The sequence below is a fragment of the Lates calcarifer genome, linkage group LG12, assembly GCF_001640805.2.
Source record: "Lates calcarifer isolate ASB-BC8 linkage group LG12, TLL_Latcal_v3, whole genome shotgun sequence".
In the NCBI taxonomy this organism is placed as follows: Eukaryota; Metazoa; Chordata; class Actinopteri; family Centropomidae; genus Lates; species Lates calcarifer.
In genome coordinates, this window is record NC_066844.1 from 25,749,165 (window position 1) to 25,774,582 (window position 25,418).

The 25,418-nt window shown below is 42.8% G+C and overlaps 1 protein-coding gene across 1 annotated transcript in view; it reads right to left on the reverse strand.

Annotated features, from left to right (window-relative positions):
- Positions 1–25,418, reverse strand: part of iars1 (isoleucyl-tRNA synthetase 1) — an 83,755-nt gene that overhangs the window by 52,250 nt on the left and 6,087 nt on the right. The gene's annotated exons all lie outside the window — the stretch shown is intronic.

Below are 25,418 nucleotides of genomic sequence, written 5' to 3' on the forward strand. Positions count from 1 at the left end.
TTCACAGAACTTAAAATTCGCAGATCGCCTTTAAAAAGCAGAAGCGACAGTAACATACTCTTCCCTTCCTCTCAGCTTCTGCAGTAGCGCTCTTGAGCAACGCTGTGAATCACTGGTTGCTCAAGTGGAGCTGCTCAGCAGAAGGTATCTGCAGAAGTTGTGGTGTGTGTGTGTCCTAACTCGCCAGATGCTGCATGTACGATAAATGTCTTCCTGCCAGGTTAAAATGAAAAAACGACAGCCGTGCTAATGCCCTCTTCTTGTTAGTTTCCAGGGTAGACTGACTACTGTCCCCCATCAGCTGGGTTTGTTTCTCATTGAGCGATTCTCTCGCTCTTGCTCGGTGCAGGTCCCGGATGTGCATCGTGTTCTGAATGATGAAATGCAAATATGGTGTTGGAGGTTTCTGCTCCTCTCATGAACTGCATACACTCTCTCCCCTGCATCCTCTGTTTATCCATGGCTCCCTTAATGCTGCCTCTAACTCCTCGTTTGCTTTGCTGCACTGACTTCATTCATTACAGCCGGAGGACAGTACAGGAGAATGAAAGGCAGAGTGAACGAATGGGAAAGCAGAATAGAGAAGCTGAGTGTGTGTGTATTGGTGCCGGGAGAAGACACGTGGGCGGTCTCTGCTAAGACCGAGCTCTCCTATTGGTTAACGGGAGGGGATGAATGAAAGGACGCTGATTTGAATGAAGGCCAGATGTCACCGAGCATCAGGGCATGAAGCACCGCTGGGATGACAGGAGGGAGGGAGGAGTGATGGAGGGAGGAGGTAGAAGTATGAGTCACTGTCTTTGTCCCACCATCTATCTCTCTGCCTGTCCATTTGTCTCTCCTCCCTCCATCCTTCGCTTCGCTGTGGCTCAGCTGGCTGGCTACACGTGGTGAATAACAACATTAGAGTTTAAGGCAGTCATGAATCCAGAGAATTCAGCTTTGTCATTTTTGAAGCCAGAAATGTTTTGTCTAAAAATGCTGTAAAATACCCTCAGTGTTTTCAGGTTAAAGCCTCAACTCTACTTTGTGTTAACTGCTGATTAGAGACTGTCCTCGTGTAAAAAATGATCGTTATGTTTTATTGGAATGTGATCTCAAGTGGCAGCAATAGTTCTGATGGGAGCAAAGGTGTGGTGTGGATGGACTCTGCTGGTTTGTTCCTGTGGGTCATATCTGAGGCTGGAGACAAACAACCTTCATCTTTTAATTTGAAGAACTTATTAGCTAATTAGCAAATGTTGGCATGCTAACACCTCAAGCTAAGATGGTGAACATAGTGAACGTGATATCTGCACGTTAGCAGCATCTTAGCATGTTGATGTTAGCGTTGAACTCAGCTTAGCTGTAGACTCTTGGTCTTGTCTTCTTGGTGTCTTTGTTTCAGAACAGCATTTATTCCTCTTTAATTTCACACTTTTGCTTGCTCCTCTTCTTTGAACATCAGTCCTGTTGTTTGACTTTATCCGTCACACTTGACTTTGTGGATCCATTTGCTTCTGGCAAATGGAAACAACAAACAACAGATGTCAGTCTGCATTAAGAAGACGGTCAGGACGACAGACAGACACTAGTACTGGTTAATACAGTAATATGTGGTATGAAAAACAACACAAACAGGAGAGATGTACAGTCGAGACAGAGTACTTATTATGTGCTGTAAAATCAATTGTTTTTGGCATAAAAATGACCTTGACTGGTTTTATTCATACGTCACTGGTAGATCTGAATTCTGTCAGGTAATAGTAGTTTTATACCTCAGGCAACCATCTTGAATTTTGCTTGGAAATGTGTTGATTTTCCTGCACAATAATGCTAATATTGATCTTAAAATAGGCACAAACCTGGTGAAACGAAAGCTAAAAATATTAAATCCTTACGTATGCTGTGTATCAGACAGTTTTGATTTCCCTGGTGAATGTAAAACAATAAAACATTTCAGACTCTGTGCAGCTGAGAACTCATTTATCAGACATCAAAACATTTTTCGAACGTCTAACCTTTTCTTTGAAATCCATATTAATGTGAGCACATGCGATGTTCTGAGAAATAAAACCAAGTGAAGGTTTTTCCTCTGCTTAAATGACCTAGAAAAAGTGAGACATGCTGTTATTTCTTCCAGTATTAATTACTGTAATGTACTCGTCTCAGGCGTCCCCGCTCTGCTCTCAATCAAACTAATTCAAAACTCAGCCGCCAGAAAATGAATGTGAGCCAGTAAATATGATTACATTATCTCAGTCTCTGTTCATTGGCTCATTGTGAATGCACATATTGATTACAAACTTCTGTTTCTAACTACCAAAGCGTTACGCTGTCTCTCCACACAATATATCACTGATCCACTCGCAGCTCCGTTCACAGAACACAGGTTCATTGTTATTTTTCAAAGAGACAGCTCGGAGCACAGCCTTCTCTGCCGGTGTCAGGGCATCAGACACTGTCTCATTACTGGAGACACGGTCAGGACTCAACGCCAATTTATTTTCTGCAGCCTAAAGGTTACCTGAGCTCTCACCTCACCAACCGCACTTCTTCTCTTCTTCCTTCTTTGTCTTAAGTACTTCTTTCTATTTCTGGCTGTCAGAGAGATAAGACTTTCACATGTTATAGCATCACAAGAAACAGCCTAAAAGGCAGGCATATTAAAACCCACATGGAACAAATAAAGTGAACCTGAAGCCTTCAGGCTAATATGCTTACAGGTTAGCATGAACCTATACTCGCTGCTGTAGACACTCTACTGGAAACAGCTTTACTACAGGATCCAAAGAAACACCAGCATAAAATATTTTCCTTCAACAACAATAAAAAAAAAATGGATGGACTGACCAGGCACAGGCCCAGCTGCCCAGAGCCTCTGTATTAATATTTCCTGTTTACAGTCGTAGAGCTCAGTTAAAATACACAACATGACCACTAAGAGACACAACACAACCACAGAGACATAAAACCATCATAAAGAGACGTAAAAAGACCAAAAAGAGATGTAAAATGTCCACTAAGAGACCCACAAGGACCATGAAGAGACACAAAACCACCGCAAAGAAATGCAACAGGAACACAGAGATGCAAAACAACCACAAAGAGACACAAAACAAATCAGAGCCACGCATCATGAGCTCAGTTCATACAGACAGTTCAGTGCCTGGGTTGACCATTGACCCAAAAGTAGCTCTGCATCACTGAACTCTCTCATAATGGATTACTGAGGTGCTTTAAATGTTGATTCAATCACTGAAATGTCTACAAGCTGTCTGAGACTCTTCAGTTCTTGGCTGTTGTATAACTGCACATGTTATATCTATAACAACAGTGACGTGTGCAGGAGAAGAACACGGCTGCTGACACATGAATCGGCTTTATGATGTGTTCTGGTTAAAGTTCGGTTGGATTTAGTGAAAGATCGTTGGATTAAATAAACACTTTGTGAAGGTTAGCTGGAACTTGAACTTAAACAGGTTGTTTTGAGGCCACTGATGCTGTCATTGTTCTCAGGAGGAGTCTTTTTATCACAGACGACTAATATAAAGCGATTCACTGGTTAAATAACAAACCTAGAACTGAGGCAAACGAACTGTATTAATCATAATCTGGTGACTCACTTGTATCACTGCCACACGCGTTCACATTCACACAGCACACACACATTTATTGCACATACAGTACTCATATAAATGTGTTTTCACAACACACCTACGCACACACACACACACACACACACACACACTGGGACACAGTGCAGCTCAGCACTGGGTATTTTTGAACACAGTGTTGTTGGGCAGCCCGTTATACAATATGTGTCTCAGGGACAGCCAGTCTTACTCTGACCTGTTTTCTGTCTCAGTGGGAAGGTGGGAAGAGACTGGCCTCACAAACAGGCACGACTCACCATTGTGCTCAGAGAGAGAGAGAGATGAAAAGTTATCATCGCAGCCACCAGGCTCCTCTGCTGAATTATACTGACGAGAAACAAAAAACGAGAAAGAAAACACTGAGGGGACGTCGTGATGTGAGCTGCAGTTGATATGAAAGGGCTGATGGTCTATAAAAACAGGGATTTAATATTAATAATAATAATAATAATAATAATAAGACTAATACTAAAGACTAATAATAATGATTATGAGAGTAATGATAGTAATTGTAGCAGTGGGTGTTTCGCTGGATCTCGGGGCAGCAGGTGATTCAGTCACACAGGGTTGATGTGATGATGCCTTCAATGTCACTGCTGTGCCAGAGTCAGTTTCATATATCTATATAACTGCTGACATTATATATATCACACTCACATCCCTTCTCACTGTCTCCACCTGTCCTGTAGTTTATTTACCTGATCTAAATAACCTTTAACTCTTTTGCTGTGTTCACTGTTCCTCCCTTGTTTATTTATCCACTACATAGTAAGGAATATTGTTCTTATGAATGACTGCAAATGTCTGAGGGCGTGTGGAGTGTAAATTTCATGAGTTTCAGCTGAAACTGTTTGTTTACCTCAGGAGAAGCAGCATTAAAGTCCACAGATGATTTAGAGCTCAGATGCTGTTTCAGATCTATAACCACTGGTTTTTGGTGAAGATGTGACTGTGCTTCTTCTTCTTCTTTTGTGACACTCGATAGCTGAAGAATAAATTGAATGAACCGTGTTTGTGCTCTGCCTCAGTCCAGCTTTAATATTGTGAATCACTGCCAATTACTATAAATGCTGTACATTGTTGACTCTGGATTTCACTCTCTGGACACTGTGTCTTATGTTTCTGGATAAAAAAAACAACAAATGATGAAAACACTGTTATGCAAAACTGTTATCCAACTGTTCTCCATTGATGTGTTTTCAATATTCTCTGTTAAACCTCTGTGAGAGATGTAGTACAGTTAAAAAAAAAAAAAAAAGTACAGGTCTCTAACAAGACCAGGCTCCTCAGAGAGTTGAGTCATGTCTATTGAAAGGGTTGTTTGGCTCCAGGTTTGTTCACATTATTATCCTGCTTCTTTTCTTCAGGCCTGGACTAAACCACTCACTGCTCTTATTTACTGTTTCTCTGAGGACCAGTGTACTTAAACATTTTATAATTTACTGTTTCAAACCACTCTGTAGCCAAGTCAGAATTACTTTATCTTCTGGTCCGTCATCAAATGTTAAAACATCAGTGCTTACCAGAGATAAAATCATCTTCTGACAACATGTACTTTAATATAAGTCAGCAAACATGTTGTTTTAAATGTTTTATCTGTAAACATCAGCCACACAGAGAACTGCAGATCAGATTTAAAAGCAGATTAGTGTTTAACTTTGTGCAGTCATGTGCATCAGTGACAGAAAATATACCAGACATTTTGATTACAAAAAAAACTTCTAGCATGGATCCCAAAACATGAACGAAGAAGAGTTTTGTGTTGATGCTTCACGTGTAATTTAACAGTAAATAAACAAAACTTGTATGTATGCTGGATTATCACCATGTAAAAATTTATCATTGGCTGTGATGCTTTCATTAAATATTCACATAGGTGTTGGGTCTTGAACCATGTGACTTGACTTGAGTAAAGAATCTGTTTAAACTTTTAAACTGTTCGTTATGTGTCACATGTGATACAAACAATATGGCGGCCAGTTCAACAAAACCTTGCTCCACAGCGCCACCAGTGGTCAAAACCTCCACAGAGGACCTTTAATAGAAATAGGTCACCATGGTGATGTAATGTTACAAGGTTTGGTTTCATAATAATAAACTTAATAAACGCAGCAGCGACCTGAATCTTTCTAATTCCTTCTGTTTTCACTTCTTTCTCTTCCCTTCGCTCGCTCTTCCTTTTCATAGCTGCTGTCAGTGTGTGTGTGTGTAATTACAGTAGAAGCTGTTAGGTGGTTGGCCTGTACATGTCCACACACACTCGATACAGAGCGAGAGCGGTGCTTACAGCTGGAACCCCACTGCTGTCTGTGTGATGGGGAAAAAGTAGGTCTCTCATCCTGTTAATCACACATATACAGTTCGGTGCAAGATGAAGGTGTTGATTAAACACGTTGGTAAGAGACAAAGAGCTGCAGCGCTGCCTGAGGATTCTTATGGTGAGGTGGTTTTCAGGTCAGGACAGAAATCATCTGTGCTGATCAGAGGCTGTGTGTGTGTGTGTGTGTGTGTGTGTGTGTGAAAGCACTTGGTACTTATGATATTTGAAAAGTACAAGCACAACAGTATAATATATATATATGTTACATATTAAAAACATGTTAGCATAGATTTAATAGTTCACTGACTGTTGTAAAGGTTATCTGTGCGCTTTCTCGCATAAGTTTTAATTCGGTTTAGAGCTGATTTTTTTTTTATTTGTCTACAAATAATCAGCAGTTTCTATGAGTAAACTTTATTTCTATTTTATTGTTTCTATCTTTGTTGCAGCACTCCATGTATATTACTAATATACAGCTACAAACATTTATCTAAAACATCAGTAACCCAAAAAAATGACCATCCCTTATCCAAATCTGATCTGTGAACACTATCACTGCTCCTCAGAACACGGACATTCCAGCATCTGGTTTGTATCTGCTGCTATTGGAAACAGCACAAACTATCAGAGAAACAGGGACTCGATCCATAACATTTTTATCCAATTTTAGGTCCCACAGCTTCGAGTTTAATCCATAAGGGCTGCATGTGTCTTATTTTCTTGCGCATGTTTCCAATGAGAAAACATTAGCACAGGGTGGGAGTGATCAGGGTCTCCATGGGAGTGGGAGGGAGTGGGCTGATGCATGTAGGAGTTAGGGCAGCGATCATCAGAAATCCTGCAGGATTTTTTTGCTTTTGAGCTGGAGAACTTGAGCCCACCTGTCTTCTCACGCACAGGTGGAGAAGTTAAGAAAATCCTGATCCCAGAGCGAGATGTGATCATTCTCGGCTGAGGCCATGTGACGGCAGATCCGAGGCAGGCGGCCAGTGGAGGGTGACCGCGCACACAACAACGCACAGGAACACGCTCGCACAATTACACACCCACTCACGCTAATGTATCTGTCCATGCATGAGAGCGAACATGCTTCAGTGGCACACACTGACACACAGTTTTGTCTGAGTGTGCGCAGATGAAAAACAACATATTGAGAAGAGTATGCACAGAAATGAATGCAACACACTCCCTCTGTCCATCTCTCTCCCTCTAACCCAAGGCCAGTGATGTGTGAAACTGAGATGTGCAGCACGTGACTCCATTAATGAATGAATAGCTCTCAGCATAGAGTGTGTGTGACTGTGCCTGCATACGAGTGTGTGTGGATTGAGTATAGTGGAATTAATACACCCTGTGCTCCCCTCTTGCGATCACTCAGTGCTAAAGATGGCTGTGTATATGTGTGTGTGTGAGATGGAGTTCAGAAGGAGGGGGGTGGTGTTAGCAAATCCCTCTCATTCAGCAGCTAGCTACTGTTTGATATATCATTCAACTAAAAATGAGCCTCGGTGGAGGGAGGGAGGAGAACGATGGGGACCGAGGCAGAAAATTGGAGCTGACAGAGATGAAGCGAGGCGGTATGAAACAAAATCAGAGGAGGAAGAAAAAAAAGATGAGAGAGCCAGAGAGAGGAGATGAAGAGAGTTGAGAGAGAGGTGGTATAGAGTATAGGAGGAAAGAGGCCGCGGCAAAGGATAATTAGAATCTAGGATCTACGTTTCCTCTCCATTGATTAACTATGAATGGAGCTGGCAGTGCAGTTCCAGCAAGGCAGGACACACACTCTCTCTCTCTCTCTTTATCTCTGTATGTACATGTGTGTGTGTGTGCACACTTTGCTTCCTCCGTTGTGTGCCCGAACACACAAACGTGCTCGAGCAGAGTCGTTGGCTGCGTCCAAACATCCTGAGCGTCGTGATCTGTGAGACGTCACATGATCAGCTCGGCTCGCTTTAACAGAGGAGAAGAGGGGGGAGAGAAAAGAAGACAAAAGCCCTGACAAACGTTGGCTTTTACAAAATTAGAGTAGGAGTATGTACTGCTGCCTTTTGCTGTCTCCAGGCTGTAACAGGCAACAGCACGAACTCCAGCTGGAAGGGAAACAAAAATGGACGCCGGTTCTCAGAGAGCTCTGTCTGTTCTGCAGCGATGATTCTTTGAAAAGTGGAGTTAAAATCCTTCACTGCTTCTTCTCTAACTAACAGCACCTCAGCTCCATTCAGGTTCTTTATTCCATCAGTCTCTATCAACCTGTTTCATTCCTTTCTTTCTTTACATATTTGATTGTCCCACCTTCCTCAAGAAGCTTAGAATTATTTGCACTTTTTTCGCTTCACTTTGTGAAGTGAAACCACGACTTGTGAGTTCTTAAAACAGCTGTAGGGGTCAGACCTGGTCCTGATCCTGATCGGGAACCTGTGAAGACCTCAGGCAGATGATCGGTCTTCGGTCCGTGAGGCCTCCACCTGGGGCTGTAAAATAAAAGTGGCCTTGAAAAGCAGAGGGTTGTGTGTGTTTGTTTCAGGGTTAAATTGTGAGAGAGGCAGCAGCACAGAGGTACAAGTTCCTCCTGAGGCCACGGTCCATCTGGGAGTAAACACAGTGAGCGTTTTATTTCTGTTCAGCTGTTACAGAACTGATTCATTGATTATTGATCAAAATGCTGTTTAATAATGGTGAACTAGAAACACTTTACATTGTGTTTCTCAGTGGGCTTTATCTCAAATAACAAAACAACATGACAGGGACATTAAACTGACCAGCTAGCATCAGATAGCTTAGCATAATCCTTTATTTACCTAAACTGCATGAGTACTGTTAACTCTTTCACACAAATATTTCAGCATGTACACAGATAAAAATATAATGAAGTATTTCCAAGCAGGTATTTTCAAATATTGTTTGGCTTTAACACTTGTGGGTTTAGAAACTAGTTAGAAGTCACTAGGAGCTTAAGACACACTTTAAACACAACTGCATCATCTCAAAGCCTCAGTGAATCACATAAAACACTACATTTATTTTAATAAGGAAAGTGACTAGTTACTTTGCAGATTCAGATTCATATTACAAGAAATATAAGTAATAAATAAATTATGATTCTAGGATTAAGATGACAAATGATCATCAGTAAAGTGATACACACATTATTCTGGTTTGTTTGTATATTTTGATTCCCTATATGACTTTCACTTGTATTTCTACACTGTGGAAGTAAAAGCTCAGAGTATTTCTTCCCCCACAGATAACCTCTAAAAAACAAAACCCTCTGTACCTTTTTGAGGGTGCGTGTGTTTGGTCTAACAGTGCTGCTGTATCTCAAATTGAAAGTGAAACACAATATGTTTTTTTTTGTTTTGTAGAGCAGGCCTGTGCGTCTCAGATCCCACGAGAGATCGGCCCATAAGTCTGACCGTGTGCCAAAGCTTCCACAAACTATCGATTCTCCGGTGCACTTTAGATGTAACCCAACTCTCAGCCCCCATCAATCCTCTCAGCCCCCTCTGCATCCCGCTGCAGCATCCAAAACTGCCTTCTAGGGTACCGGGTCTGACTGGAAACTATTGATCCTGGCATGGACCATCTGATTATGATGTGTTTTATGACTCTCTGGATGGGAGCTTTATTGTTTTAGCGGCCGCATCTGGTTTCTGATGATGGGCTTGATGAGGTCAGTGCAGAGGGAGAGGGGAGGAGAGGGAGGCAGAAGTGAGGAGAGAGACACAGAGAACAATAGAGACAGAGAGAGACGGAGAGATGCGTGAGAGGGGAGAGTTTAATCGATACTCTAAAACATGACATCATCGTTTAGCCGGTCTGGAGGGACGTCAGGCGCTCTGCCAGTAACCGACAACAACCAGACCCCGGCCATGAATCATTAATGTCATCCGCTCATCCTTCCCTCAGCGTTGCTTCAGTCCGGGCTGATGTTACAGGCCGGGGCACCTTCAAACCGAGCAGCGTGTTTGTCAACAACAGCAGCAACTGATTTCAAATGCTGCTGCCGCCGCGTTGAACTAATTAAGAGAAATGGAGCGTGAAGCCTGATGCTACATACCATCACTACCACTGCGACACCATCACTGTGTTTTAAGCTGCTGTTTCTGCGATGAGGTATTGATCTACGTGTTTGTGCATAACAAAACCAAGAAGACCATCACCCACAGTTTTATTGAATTATCACTGAACTACAGTCCCTGCTGTTTTTACTGTTACCTCATACTACCATTCCTGCATCACCACTACCACTTCACACACAGTATTACTACCACTACTACTTGAAGAACACCAGTATTTCCGACTTATTGTTGCTGTAAAGGGACAACTTTTTTTTTTAGCAAATATTTTATGAGCACCAACTGATGGCTTTTTGAAACATGTTTTTTTTATGTCTTTTATGAAAACATAATAATAACAATAAGATATATACGTCAGGGGAACTCCACACACCACCACCCAAATGCTAAATTAAGCCTATTAGATGGCAAACCGGAGACATCCTCTACCTCACCTCCAGACGAGACAGGATGTCTTGTCTGGATGTAGAGGTCATTTATATATACACACCAAAAAAAAACCCTCCACACACACACACACAGGGATGCAAAATACAGACACACAAACCCAGATATGTGAGATGGACGCATGAGGAGACAGAGACAGAGAGAGTCTGTGACCGGGGGAGGAAGATGGGTGAGGTTAGTTAGTATTCCTGCTGTCTGGAGGTGAACTGGTCTCACGTGGATTATTAATGAAGCAGGGAGAGCCCCTTGAAACCCTGCACTCTCGCCCATTTTAACTTTAATGATCCAGGCACATCCGAACTGCTGTCTATCCTTACTGTTAGCGTAGACAGACAGACTGAGACGGGCAGACCGCCAAAAGACACAGCATCTCACATGATCTATAAAGTCTTTCTTAGTCCGACAATATTCTAAATTAGTTCACTGATGCTAAAGTTTATTAATAATTCACCGTCCTGCTGCAGAAATAAACAGATAAACTGCACAGACATGACAGCTAACTGTCCTCTCTGACACACACTTTGAGAGGCCTCAAGGTCTCCCCAACCAACCAGGTGTCTCCAGCGCCGCGGGCAGAACAAAGATATCAAGATGGGGGTAATGTGAGACCCTTTAATGCACTTTGCTAAAAGCCTGGCAGTTGGGCTCTGGACAACTTGTGAACGATCCGAGGAAGTCCTGCTAATGGAAGTAAAAAGAGAGTGAGAGTAATCCAAGTGGGATGAGATAAACGCAAGATTAGACCAAGGCCACGGAGGAGAGAGAGACTCGGCACTGCTAACATGCTAACGTTTACAATATTCTGACAATAATACTCATGTTCCTGAGTAAAAATACCAACACTACAGTGTGCAAATACTCTGTTACAAGTGAAATTACTTCATCTAAAATCCTAAGTACTGAATGTGATTAAAATATAACGGAAATGTAAATGTGGAGCTGTGACAAACAGTCCCCCTCTGGTCAAAGAACCAGTGGTTTAAATTTTTAAGAATCTAGTGTATTTTATAAGATTATCACGTTTTGTAATCTAGAAGTACACTTGTAGAAATGTGTTGTTAGATAAATGCAGAGGAGTCTTCAGGGCAGACTGGACGCTACAGCGAGTCAGTATCGGAAAGTAACGAGACGGGTGGGCCGGGGTTAGCTGGTTAGCATGCTAATTTCATTAGAGGAAGGAGGAAGTGATAGAAAAAGAAGAGTTAACATGGCTGTTGCTCTTGGGTGAGTACGAGAATGAAATTTGATGCTAAACTCACAACGTTCCTTCTAGACTGTTCTCATCTTTTAACTGTGGGATCAGAGGATTCCCACAGTAGCTGCTGGAGTATCTAATGAAAACCCCCTCGACGAGCTCCCTCTCAGGCTTAAAGGGAGGTGTGATGTCACCTTACATCCACAAAGGTTAATCCCAACATCGACGCCGAAACACACAAGCACATGTTTATGTACACAAACAAATGTACACGTGCAGAGAGGCACTTACACACGCACAAATAAACACGCTCACACTTCACCACACCGGTTAGAGCTGTGGCCTAGTTGCCATAGTGACAGGGCGACAGAATATTAAGCTTTAAGTGTGTGTGTGTGTGTGTTTGTGTGTGTTTGTCACACTTCACCCTCTTCCAGAATGTGTTGAGTGTTGATTTGCGAGGATTTCATCAGTGCTTCGGCACAGCACTGGTGTGTGTGTGTGTGTGTGTGTGTGTGTGGATGACAACACAGAGGAAACACTTGAGCTCGTCTGTCGGCACTCCACCAGAAATAGGCCTGATGAACACCTACTCACCAGATAAGAGCCTCTTTTCCATTGAGCCCCAGACTGAAAATCACTCTGACTCAAAAATTACTCATTTCTCCCCCTGAATGAACCAGCTGAGAGCTGACTTTATGACAAGTTATGTCCCACTTTATAACTTTTATTTGAGGAAAATACTAAACAATTTAGGTGAAACATACAGAGCCTGACATTTATGATAAACTGCATAAAACAACAATCTTGACCAGACACTTTGGATCAGATTAAACCTTTTAGAATAAAGTTAAGATACTGATGTGTAACTGTAATGTGATTATAGACGATTGGTTTGTTCTGCTTGTTTTCAGAGTAAGATACTAACTGTTTGCCAGAAAAAAGAAGGGTTACTTTAGCATTTTAAAAACAAATTATTCAAAAATCTTGTGTAAATTTGTAGTGCAAAAGTTCTGCATTTCAGTGAGGAGAGGTGAGAGATGTACTCGCCAGCGTTCAATCTGATTGAACTTCCTGACACAAAATCACAAACCTCTCTCTCTGACAGCAGGGCTGACCTCATTCAGGGAATATTAATTGTTTATATTCCTCTTTATGTAACTGCATGGCAAAGTAATCCAAGCAGCAGAGAGGGAGGGTTCAGGGACAGATCGTAAAAACGATGGAGAGTTTAATAAAAAGCAGTCAGTGTGTTATGTTCACAGCCTTACACATGCTATAACCTGTCCAACTGCTTCGAGCAGGTAAGTCTGAAATCCAGTCTGACTTTTCTTCAAGACAGGTGAAGGACTCAGTGGTGTGACTCAGAGGCTGACGGGTAAAAGTAAAAGATTATTGGGTCAAAGGGCAAAAGCAGGGTTCAGCAGGGTTAAAGGTTTTAACATGGATCGACAGAAACCAGGTAGGACAGAACATGAAGGCTGAACTGAGGTCCAATTGTCAAAATAATCTCCTTTCCTAACACTTCTCTTTGACTTCCATGGAAAACATCATGAGGTCAAGGGAAGATGTGAAGGAGAATTCACGAGGATGTCAGAAAAGACGACTGTGGTACTTGCAGAAGTGTAATTATGCAAAGGTGCATATCGTTGACGTGGGTTGCTTTATGTGTTGCTGCCACAAGGAATTGTGGGACAGCATTATCTCTTTTTTTCTCATCTCTAAAGGAGATAAGAAAGGAACCACTTTCCTCAGTATTTAGAGAATTCAACTCATCTTGCTCAGTTAGGAACCTTCCAGAGCAACAACATTTCACAGCAGGAAAAACACAGGTATGAAGAAAACGAACGATGGCTGATTTCCATTAAGCTGCTTCATATTCAGGGTTCTGGTATTGTGCATGCTAACTCACTGTCACACTGAGACACTTGCAACACCTGCACTTTTCCTGCTGTGACAAGTCAAAATGTGTGCTGCGAAAAAGCCCTGAAGTACAGAGTTAGTGACTGGCAGACGAATAACAGAGGTTCAAAGTGCAGAATATTGTGAATGTGCCGCCATTATAACAAGAATTTCAGTGTTTCCTTGCATTTTTGTACCATTTTCTATCACTGGAAGTATTTTCTGAGCTGCGGTTGTCACAAGAAGATGGCCTTATTTCTCTTAAACTGCAGCTGTCAGCATCTTTTTGGAAACACAACAACATTTGGAAGCATCATGGGAGATAAAAAAATAATGCTGCAGTTCAGTTTAAAGTGTTCAAGTGACTGTCTGTCGCATGAGCCTTTATTTTCATTTCTATTTGACCAGAAGCAGCAGAAAAAGCTCCCCTGCTCTCTCCCTAACCTCGTATCCCATCATTGCTTTAACAGGAAGCTGGGCGGTTAGCATGTTGGATGTTAACGGTCACAGCATCTATTTTCAGGCTGAGTGCTGCAACCTGAGATGGCTGGCAGCTGTGTGGACCTGGACTGGGCTGCTAGCCCTGAGCACAGGGACAGGAAGGCAGATTGGACACTGGGGTTTAGGTGTCAGCATGTGTGTGCGTGTGTGTCCGATGGGGCAGGAAGCGGACATGGACACCCGAGTCGTCTGATATGTAGGGAATCTGTCGCCTCTGATCACATGGTGGAATCTGTCGCACCAGGCCAAGGACAGGCCAAGACTTTCCCACAGTCAGAAGATTAGTCAGAGGGAGACAGACAGAGAGTCACTTCTGTCAGTTCAGCCAGAAACATGAGGTAGAGACTGAGCAACACTTCCTGTTACACTGCAGCAGAAAAACCGACGTGTTTACTGAAATAAAACTCAAATACCGAGGATCCGACACGCTCTCAGACCAAAACAAAATGTAATATTATCTTGGGGGGAAACTGACATAGCTATCAAAGCAGCAAAATATGTCAAGAGTGTGTGAAAATCAGCAACACATGAAAATGTTCTGACCTCCTTCAAAATCTCCCTCCTCTGTTTTTCTTTCTCATCTTCAGTACATGTATTCTTCTTATGCTTTGATTTGAAATTGGAAACAGTTTTCAAGGTCAACATCTCAACACAAAGTCGTTAGAATGTGGAGATTTTCAACCTGCTTTGGCAACATTGCAACTTTAAAAGGTGCTAGGTTGCTACATAGCCAGCGTTAGCATTAACAGCTGCATATGTACCAAAAATTCCAGTCATTGTTGTTTTTACAAGAGGTTACAATACTCCTCTCTGATGAACTGAGGGCGGACGGATGCTACAGTGACTCACTATAACAAAGTGGTATTAGGAAATAGGCTGTGGTTAGCTGGTTAGCATGCTAACTGCAGTAAGAGAAAAGAAGTGATAGAAGCAAAACAAGAGTTAGCATATAGCTATAGCAGAAACTTGTGTATAGGACCTTTAAATTGCACTCAAGCCAAGAAAAAACTGGATAATTGGACAGCGCTGATAAGGTGGGGTGAGAAAAAGAAGCATTAAAACACTAAAAATGAAAAACTGACCCAAAGGCCAAAACGATTCTGTGGCTAACATGGTGTGACATCTCTCCCACCACACAGCAGAAAAATCTTCCAATAATGATCGTTTTCAGCGCGCCGTGTGTCACTGTCAAACTGCATGTGTGGCTTGTTATCGGGGAGTGAGGGGGCAGATTTGAGTTGACCCTGTCACATGCTGCGGTTAACAGAGGGAGGCAGAGACCATATCACAAGCCTCAACCCCATGAGAGAGACGACAGAGACTCAGGGTCGTGTGTTCGGGTGAATCATTTAAGAAACCAAGCCTCTCAGAATTATGAAATGGAAATATATATGGATGTCAGTGGGAAAAGAGACGACCTCCTCAGATTATATCAGAAAAGCCACTGCTTTCATAAAATAAGCATAGAACATTTTGTCAACACAAATTATGTGAATGCCACAGAACGTTTCTTCACCACCAAGTGCAATAAGTGAAGATAATACAGGAAAAGTCTAAAAAAAAAAGTCATTTACCGCTGATATTTTTTGCTTGTTTGTTGAGGTTTAGGTTTTAGGGTTACTGAACCTCTCAGACACTAAAACTCAAAAGACACTAAAAGTGGTGACAAACCCTGACTTTATGTCACAGACTGAGGTGGAAACAAATATTTACAACACCGTTACTCGGCACTGTTTCAGTCATGTGATTCTTTCATGATGTGGAATAAATACGACGCTGTGGTCGTGAAACTTCTTTCCTATCAGGCTATATTTAGCAGCTTTAATTTATTGAGCTATTACTTATAGTGCAGGAATCCCTCCTCTACTTAAAGGGATTCCACTTAGTGAGATGATAGAAACTAATCTGTGTGTGTGTGTGTGTGTGTGTGTGTGTGTGATGCAGATATCTCAGCTGCTGTGCTGTAAATCCCACATTCATGTTCGCCAATAACTAGCAGCCTGGGCAGCAACACAACCAGGGGATTTGTAGCTCATTAGTAGCCCGGACACACACACACACACACACACACACACACAGTGTCATGTATCTCCTGCAGGAAATGACTTGTTGACATCCTGATTGTGAACGCTGCATCTTTAGCTCTCCCCACAGATAATGGACACTAATGAGGCGAGACAGACAGAGGAAAAGAGTCAGAGGGAGACAAGTAAAGGCTGGGACAGCAGAGGAGAGGAAAAAGAGTAGAAAAGATAGAAAGAGAGAGAGAGAGAGAGGGAGAAGACTCCATAAAAAAAGCATTAGCTGGATGAAAGAAAAAAGAGACATGGTATGAATTAGCTACAGAGACAATTAAGTGTGTCTGAATGAAACGAGAACACCCTGTGAGCACATAATGAGATTACAATGTGGAAAGAACATTCATGATTATTTTGAATACACCAGAGAGCTCTCATCCCTGCTGATTCCAAAACGCATGTACTCCTCAGTAATAAAACACTTGACATGCAGCGTGCACACGTTTGCTTCGTCTAGCACAACAAAGGCTGCTGATAAGACAGCAGTGGGATTTAAAATGATACCCACTCATCATTTGACTCATTTCTGCAACTCATTGTTCATAAAACGGAGAAAGGAAATGAAGCCTTCCCGCTACATCATTTGTCAACTGACTTAAAGCACAAGCAGCCTGGTGATTTTATTCTGCACCTCCATTAATTTGGGAGTCTTGAGGAAGGCCTTTATAGACCCCGACAGGCTCCCAGGTCCCACAGAGATGTGAAACACCAGGTCCAGTAAGTCCAGTTTCAGTTTGAACGTTCATCACATGATTACAACTGGAAAAGTTACAGCTGTGGCAACTCTTCTATCTTTAGCTGCAACAGTTGTGAGGTAAAGCAAAGTCATCTTCTTGCACATATTTGATATTTTGCCACTGCAGTGCGTTGCCAAATGATTGGCCTCATTCAGGTGAGTGAGGATCATGTGTGTGTTTGGCCTTATGGCGCCTAAGGAAGAAGAAAAGGGGGGTTGACTTATAGTCATTAATATGATAGCTCCACAGTCATCTTTCAAAGTCCACAGCCTTGAAATTCATTTCATTTCTCCTTCATTCATACACGCTTCAGGCAGACATAACCCACATGTTGCTGCTTGAGAATATCCTTGGTTGTGTTTCTGTCTTGACAGAAATCTAGATATGGTATGAGAGCGATTACACAGTACACGGCCGAGTGCCTTTCTGTTCATCGGAGCCGTTATTTTAAAACTGCATCATGAATTAACAGCCGTCGGTGAGTCTTCGTGAAAGACACGGCTCAGGGTCAGCCTTTCTGTAGGTGTGCTTGTTAAGTCTTAGCTGGTGTATCCACTTCTGAAGCGAAAGGAATCTGAGTCACGGCACAAAAGGAAATTCTACGAGCGTCAATCTAAACTTATATGAGAATGAGAGTGAGATGAGAATGACATATCATCACACGTTATCATAATGTTCATTTCTTACATTCTTGTGTGAAGTCTACTCTACAGGGACTTGTGTCGCATTATGTAACACAACTCAAGCCTTCATGCAGAGAACAGGGCACAGGGTTTAGAATTAAGGCCATAGGAGGAAAGCTTCTCGGCTCCATCACACCAGGGAGAGGTGCTTACTGGAAGATTAAAGAGCAGTTTCTTAAATCTTTATTCACTCACGCTGTGAACTCTTTTCAACCCAAACAAAGAGGAGCACGCCCAGGCCAAATGAATGCTTGACTGCCAATGAGTAACTGCTCTGGAGGAGGTGGGCGTCAAGCGTGTTGCTCAAGAGCACCTGAGCAGAAATTAAACACTTCCACATTCTGGGAGATCCGCTTATTCACTTCCTCGCTACAGACGAAATGTTGGCTGCAGCGTCAGTTGAAGTGTAACTGCTTCCTTTGATGGTTCAACATCTTGGGAAATGTGTTTATTTGGAGACCTAATGTTGATCTTTCACATTTTTTTCACTGTTAGATCCAAATCTTGTTTATTGAGCACTGCATTTTTTAGGGTCTTTTTTACTGTTGGATATTTGTAGATCTGTGTAGAAGCAGAAATGCTTCCCCTTTCATTCCTTATCTGTAGATCTGAACTAATTAAGAAAAGAAATCTGGTCGTAAAACACTAATTTTGTGTTTTTTCTCCTCCTGAAAACTTCTTCATTATGATCTTTTTCCTGTGTTTACATGTGCTAGTTCCCAAACGATCAGGACTGTATTCTGCCATCCTTCTCTCTCCCTCTCTCTGCAGCAGTCAGACAGTTACAGTATCGATGCTCTCAGCTCTCCTTGGCTTCAGCTCCAGACGCTTTCTCGAAATCCGCTCTAATTCACGGAGATCAAGCCTTCAAAGGCGACGTGTTTGGGCATCTGTAAATGCCTCACATCTGTCAGGGACATGGCTTTGACATGTGAGGAGCTAAAATCATTATACGAGCTCAGTTTCTCCTCTGGAAGAGGTGAATGTGTTTGAGTGGTCATTGCTGTTTTTTGGAGGTTCTGTATTTTCATTGTTTTTATTTTATTACTTTCTAGTCTTAACAGAAAGCGAAACCCTTCCTTAAACTATGGTAGATGTGGTTTTACAGCTCCTTTCTGCTTATAACTGCTGTAAGAAAAGAGATTTTATACGACGCTATTGATCGTCCCGTCCACAGTGAGATCAAAGTACAACCTCTGATACAGAACTGCACCACATGAAGGAAAGGAGATTCATCTTGTTGCTGAAGTCCACTTCAGTCAGGAGGAGGGGGTTGAATCACTGCGATTGACCCCCTCTGTAATCAGGGCACCGTCTCAGTTTAGTTGATCTGGGTTCAGTACAGTGCAGTTTAGGTCAGTGAGTTTGCAAAGGCTGATTATGAAAGCTGATAGATAATCTAATGGGGTCAGATAAGACTCTGGCTAGAGTCCAGGACGTGATGATAAGCGCTCACCACTACTACCGCAGCATGCCACCACGCTAATAAGGAAGACGTGGTAATAGGAGACTTTCCACTCAGCAGCTGTCAGCGGCTGTGCAGTGTTTTTTAACACACTGCACACACACATCCTCTACAACCTATAATCACTCACTCTGGTTTCTGTCAGCCGGTCCTGCTGAGCTCTGCAACAAATCCACTTCCTTCCTGTCCCCGGATACCATGGTAACAGTAAAGGAGAACTCTGCTATCATCAGATGGATCAGGCTTCAAAAAAAAATATATACATATATGTACTTTTATCTGTACTTCCCCATCTCTCTGCCTCATATAACCAGGGGACTGAGTGTCCTCACGGGTTTCATGCTACAGCTGGAGAGTTCAGTCATTTCAAAAGGATGAGAGAGAAGTTAAAACGAGGCAACAATCAGAAAGACAATCAGAAGTGGAACTGCATGTAAAAAAAAAGAAGGGTAAATATTTATCAAAGCTACTGATATGCACAAATAAACAAAGGCACACACACAGAGCAAAGAATGAGCTGTAACAGATACGAAGGAGATAGGTTTCAAGCTCAGTGTTCTTAGTTGAGTGATTTAGCCTCTTCAGTGTCTGAGGCTTTAATGAGGTTGTTTTGTAAAATAATTTCATGCTTGAAAAGCACAAGTGGATTTCAACATCATGTAAAAGAAAGCTCTGTGGAAAATATTAAATGAATCAAGTGAAAAGTTCAGTTCTGGAAATATGATCAAACTCTGGTTGTGATCATGTAAATATCTCATTGTTCTGTTCATCATCAACAAATCCCAACATCAAATCAACAATAAACTGATCATCATGACAAATACAGTTAATTCCTCTGTGTCCGCCATTGTTGTCCAAAACCGTGTTAGTTAGCCACTCTGTCGCACTGAGCACCACGAACATGAGCACGGAGGTTTAATTCTGAGTCACATTCAACATCCTACACCAACTGTGTATTCATCCACTGCTGAAAATAGTCCCTGACAGACACCCTGTTTACATGACTTCTGCTACAAACTACAGTGTCCAGCTACATCAGGAAGTTACATTATGTTTTTTAGTTATAGTGTGTTTGAATGATACAGATCCCAGCTCCGTTTAAAGTCATACATGAACTGGGAGCAGAGAGGACGAGGAGCAACTGTTTACAGCGAAGCCAAACAAATTCTGGGTGTTTCAGTAAAGGAGATTAACAATCAGCAATTTCACCTCATCATGGCTGATGTCTTAACTGATTTACAAGAATGCATCATTTCCTATGAATCCTTTGAGTGTTTAGCAATTTGAATCCTGTGCAGAGAAAACAAACAAACTCTTATGTAAAGAGACAGTTACAGAGGGAAAATAAAGTGGCTGTTGCTGAAAACAACAGTGGTCTGACATAATGGGAGTCTTAGCGATTAAAACTGCAGTTCTTTGAAACACTGATGGGGCATCACGGCCTGGCACTCGAGCTGCATACAAATGCTTGTGTTATTTCAGTTGCAGAGATCATCCTGATGCAGAGGCTCGTCCCTCAGAGTATCTGCCGCCTCGCCTCGCATCCGACAGTCGTCTCTAATATAACCGTTTGTCTCGGAGGAGCAGCCGGAGTGAAAGAGGATCGCTGAGATGGTCTTAGGCCAGTGAGGTGCTCCCGAGATGATCAGGCAATTTAAAGGAGTCAACGTGCTAATGGCCGGCTAATCCGACTCTGGGGAGCACACCGCAGTGTTTCATTCATCATTCATGAATGCAAGAGTAGAGAGCATGTCTAATCACTGATTATTTTATGGGTTCATATCACCTGTTGGCTGGAAAAAGACTGGATATATCTAACTACCTGGGTGAATAATGAGGGATGTAATACACATTTAAAGCTGGCAGGGGAGTCTGGGTACTTCTTAATATTTTGTCTTAACGCCACATAAAGCGAAGGAACATCACCGTGACACGGTAAGTGGCGTGCATGTCAGAGTCACCTGAAAACACGTCAAATCCACGGCAGGAAAAACCTTTAATGGACATTATGTCTCATCCATAAGCAGACGTGTGGCAGCAACACGTGCGTGAGAAATGAGAAGACACTGCGTGGTCTGGTCATAGAAACACTGCCCATGTCTACCTAAGAATCCAACCAATCCTGAAAGTACTATTAGAAAAGTACCGATGTGATTATGTTCAGCACTTTCTGAGTAATTTTTCCTTCAAATTCGAAGATGATTTTCCCCTGGGGGATTATTAAAGTACCTGCCCACCTTATTACAATTTGTTAAGACTAGAAAATAACTTTCCCACACTGCATCTACAACTAAACAGAAAATACAACTTCAAGAACAAGAAGTTAAATTAAACCTCCATCCCTCAAGCTCTATGAAGATCATGAATCAAAATCGTGCTCTCTGACACCACACACACCTCTGCCACAGGACAGAGAAAATGAAAGACAATTAGGAGGAGATAATGAAAGGGAGAGGACATGAAGCAGGTGAAGATTTTGTGAAATGGAAAAGAAGACAGACCAAAAAAACAGAATGAAGTGAAAGAATCTGTAAGGAAGGGATGGTCGAATCATTCTTTTTTTAAATGGGTGGAGATTGGAAAGACGTTACACTGAGCCCTCAGTAAAAGTAACCAGAAAACAGTCTGGTCACACATGAACTGCCACATGACAAAATTCATCACCTTCCATTAAATAAAGTATATTTGTTGCCGTGAATCTGATCAGGACTACAGTCCACACAACGTAGATTAAACAAACACAGCAGTGGGCTCTTGGGTAATGTCAGAGAGGTCAAAGGGATAAGAACAGGCTGAGTGTGTTTACTCTGCGAGGACAGGATCAAAGTCAAACATGTGGCTGCACAGGCACACATGTGGCTCCCACAGCAGGACCGGTTTTTATACTGGATTCGAACCAGACCCTGCACCCCATGATCAGCCTCAAAAGTCTTGAGCCACGTCCTCAGAACTTCCGAACCTTTAACACACTGAATTATCAAAGTCCTTAAGTCTGGACCTCAACTGAGGATTGATCAGTGATCCCAACATGGATCTAACCAGCAGAACACACAAAGGTTAGGTTTGCAAGCACACACACACACACACACACACACACACTTGGTCCAACAGCAGCTGAGATCATGGTCTAAAAGAATCTGGATTTTGCTGCCAGTCTAAAAGTGTTTAACCATATTTGGCCTCAGTGAAGCTGCTCCACACAACTAAGACTTGGATCCACTCCCAAAACGTCACACGCTGCATCCATCTTATGGTTTTTTTTAAAAGTAATTTTCCATGTTTTGCTCTCATGGCACCAATCATTGCATCTGAGGTGTTGTCAGTGATTTGTGGCGTTAAGACTTTGTTCAGGTGTGTGTTCGTAATGAGCTCGCAGGAAGTCCAGCAGCTGACAGAGATGAACTGACGAGGTGTGTGTTCTTCAGCTGCCGCCGACCTGCGACGACACACAGGTTTTCAGCTTTACAATAGGCAACCTCACATTTTCCCCGTGTGTAGTTAAAGGGATGGGAATGACTGTAATTTGTCGCTCCGATGTTTGTTCGGAGAGAAAATGTACAGATTGTTCTCTTAAACCATATAAAGCCAGGACTGTGCTCCAGACTCAAACTGACTTTCTTTGGCTTTCATGTAGAAAATATAAGTTGCAAACAGTTTTGAAGTGAATCAGGAGCAAACTGAAGCTTGTTGAACTGAGGGAGACGACAGCAAAGCATAGAGACAATCTGCTAACTCCAGAGGGGGGTGATTGGGTAAATGGGAACAGGTGTGTGCAGGAGGGGGGGCGTGGCTGGGTCTGAAATGACATGAGAGTTAATGCAAACACGGAACAGAGACAGATTAAATGTGAGAACCACGACACAGTAGTTGTAAAACTCTCACTCACCAGTAAAGACCCGGGCCGTCTCAGTCTCAGAGTACAGAATTAAAACCTGGTCTCTTTGTTTCTTAAGAAACAGAGTCTCAGTTGTTTCAGCAAAAGCCAATAAACATGAGAAATATGAATCATGACGGGAGCAGAGGAGGAAGTTGGGTGACTGTGAACAAATCTGTGAACAAAGGAAAACGAGTGGATGGACGGGTCCACAGAATGACTTACTGCTGAGAGTTTTATTAGTTCATGTAATTTAAATATGTTCAGTGTTCTGGCTTGTTTCACTTTTGAGTTTGCACCAACAGGGTGTGAAGAGGGTAATTTGGTTTTCCAGGTATGACAAAGACTCTGTGGTGAAATGACAATACACAACATACAGCAGCAGACAGAGCAGCAACAGAAAATACATGAAGCATGTTTGCTGATGATTCGTTCCTGAGGATGGGAAGTGTGCTTCAAAAACCTCTCACACAGACTCGGTGGTGTAACAGGAAGTTTCTGTTCTCCAGGTATGCAGGTCTCAACAGGATGAAACATGAACATCTCTCCCTCGTCTTGCTCCCTCCCTCCCAGATCGCCTCTTATTATGCTCTTCAAGCGGTGTGTTGCTGGAGAGAGTGCTGCACTGGTTCTTTATATAACTGTGAAAGAGAGCTGAGAGAGTCCAGTGCATCAGTAGAGTACAGTACCACTCACAGTGGGAGGACAGAGCTTGGCTGAGTGCAGCAGCAGCAGCAGCAGCAGCAGCTATTTACTGTAATTATTTGAGTCAATCAAAGGAGCCAGCAACTGTGGGGCTTCTTGTAAAAACAAAAAAGGCATGCCTAAGCTCCTCTGTTTGTCAGTGTCTGTAAGAATTTCAGCTCTGAGAACACAAGGAGCATCTCATTAAATGAAGACGAGGCCATTACTGAAATAAGTCTGTGCTGCATTCAGGGGAGTGAGGATGGCGTCGTCTTTCGCTGATGAACCTCAGGTTTTGTGTCGATGCTGTCAGCCGACGCAGAAACGATGGCACGAACATAAAGGTGTTTAACGTCAGTCGGCGCAGACGCAGACTCTCAGTTACTTCTCCAGCGAGACGTTTAGTTTTTCCCTCCAGGGCGTGTTGGTACCTGCAGTTTCTCCAGGAGAGGAAGAGTTGAGATCAGATAACTTTCTGCTGTGACCCTTCATTCACCCCGGGATTATGTCTGCAACAGCTGCTGGAAATCAACCACATTCCTGCACAGATAAAGTTCGGCTGGTGCAGGTTGACTCACTCATCAGCCAGTGTGTTGTTTACCCCGGCTGCACAGTGTACCCAAAGCTTATTAGAAACTGCATCATGATTGACAGCGAGGAGATTTCATCTGTCAACTCGGGAACAACGACACACACCTTTCTGGACACCACGGAGAGGTATCTTCATTAGCGCGCAGTGTGTCGCATGTTTCCGGCTCTTCAAACCCACAGGAGTGCCTCAGTAGAAAAGACAAAACAGGAAATGGCACAGTGGCGTCGATTAATCCCTTTAACTATCCCGGCTCTTGATAAACTCTCAGCTTTAATTACTTTAAATTGGAGCGGGAAACATTTCCTGTTACATGAACTCTCATGATGATGATTGGCATGTGGGGAACCCTGTCATCACGTTGCCAGGAAACCTCCGGGTGGGGGCCTTCATTTCCATAATTTCACCTCCTCCATCACTGTAACATCCTGTCTGAATTATTGCGAGATGACCGGCTCGCTTGATGGCGCGCAGGCCGGGGGAACGTCATGGCAAAAATGAAGGAGATCCAGTGTGGACGGAAGGGGACGAGAAGCGAGGATGACTCTGGAGGAGATGAGGAGATATTTATAGCTCAGCTCAGCTCACAGTGCTGTCTTTGAGACGCTCTTTTTTCCCATCAGTCCTCCTCCTCGCTTCCTGACTTTGCTGATTCTCTTTCTTTCTCCCTCACTGTTACCTTTCATGTGCACATGTACCATTATTACCCACTGGTTGAGGAGATGGAAAAGACAGGAGAGGTTATGAAGGAGCACGTCTGACGGACGTGCAGGTTATCAGGCCAAACCACTGTGTTTCTCAGAGGAGAGAGTTTTTCTCTTTTCAGTGAAGCTGAATTTCAGTTCCAGTGTACAGGAACAGAAACCATGTGTTGGTATACAGCAAATTAAATCAAAATAACTGTGTCTGAACAGTAGGAATATGCTTATTGTTCATGAGGGGACTGATACCATTCTTACCTCTGCACTGTAATGTAGCTGGAGTTGTTAGCTTAGCTTAGCACAGATCACAGCACAAACCTACCGGCTCTGCACCTGTCGGTCCTCTGTCATCTGTCATTCTGTCCGTTGGGGCGTCGTCTTCTCCAGTAAGGCTGTCACTCACTCTCTCTCATTTAGTGTCGTCATTTTCTTTCATGTCGCTCCTTCACCTGACGTACAGGTGCGCACGGCTGCCGTATCCCAGTCGTTAGCGCTCGAATGTTTACTCCTACGCGTCAACCTAACGTGATG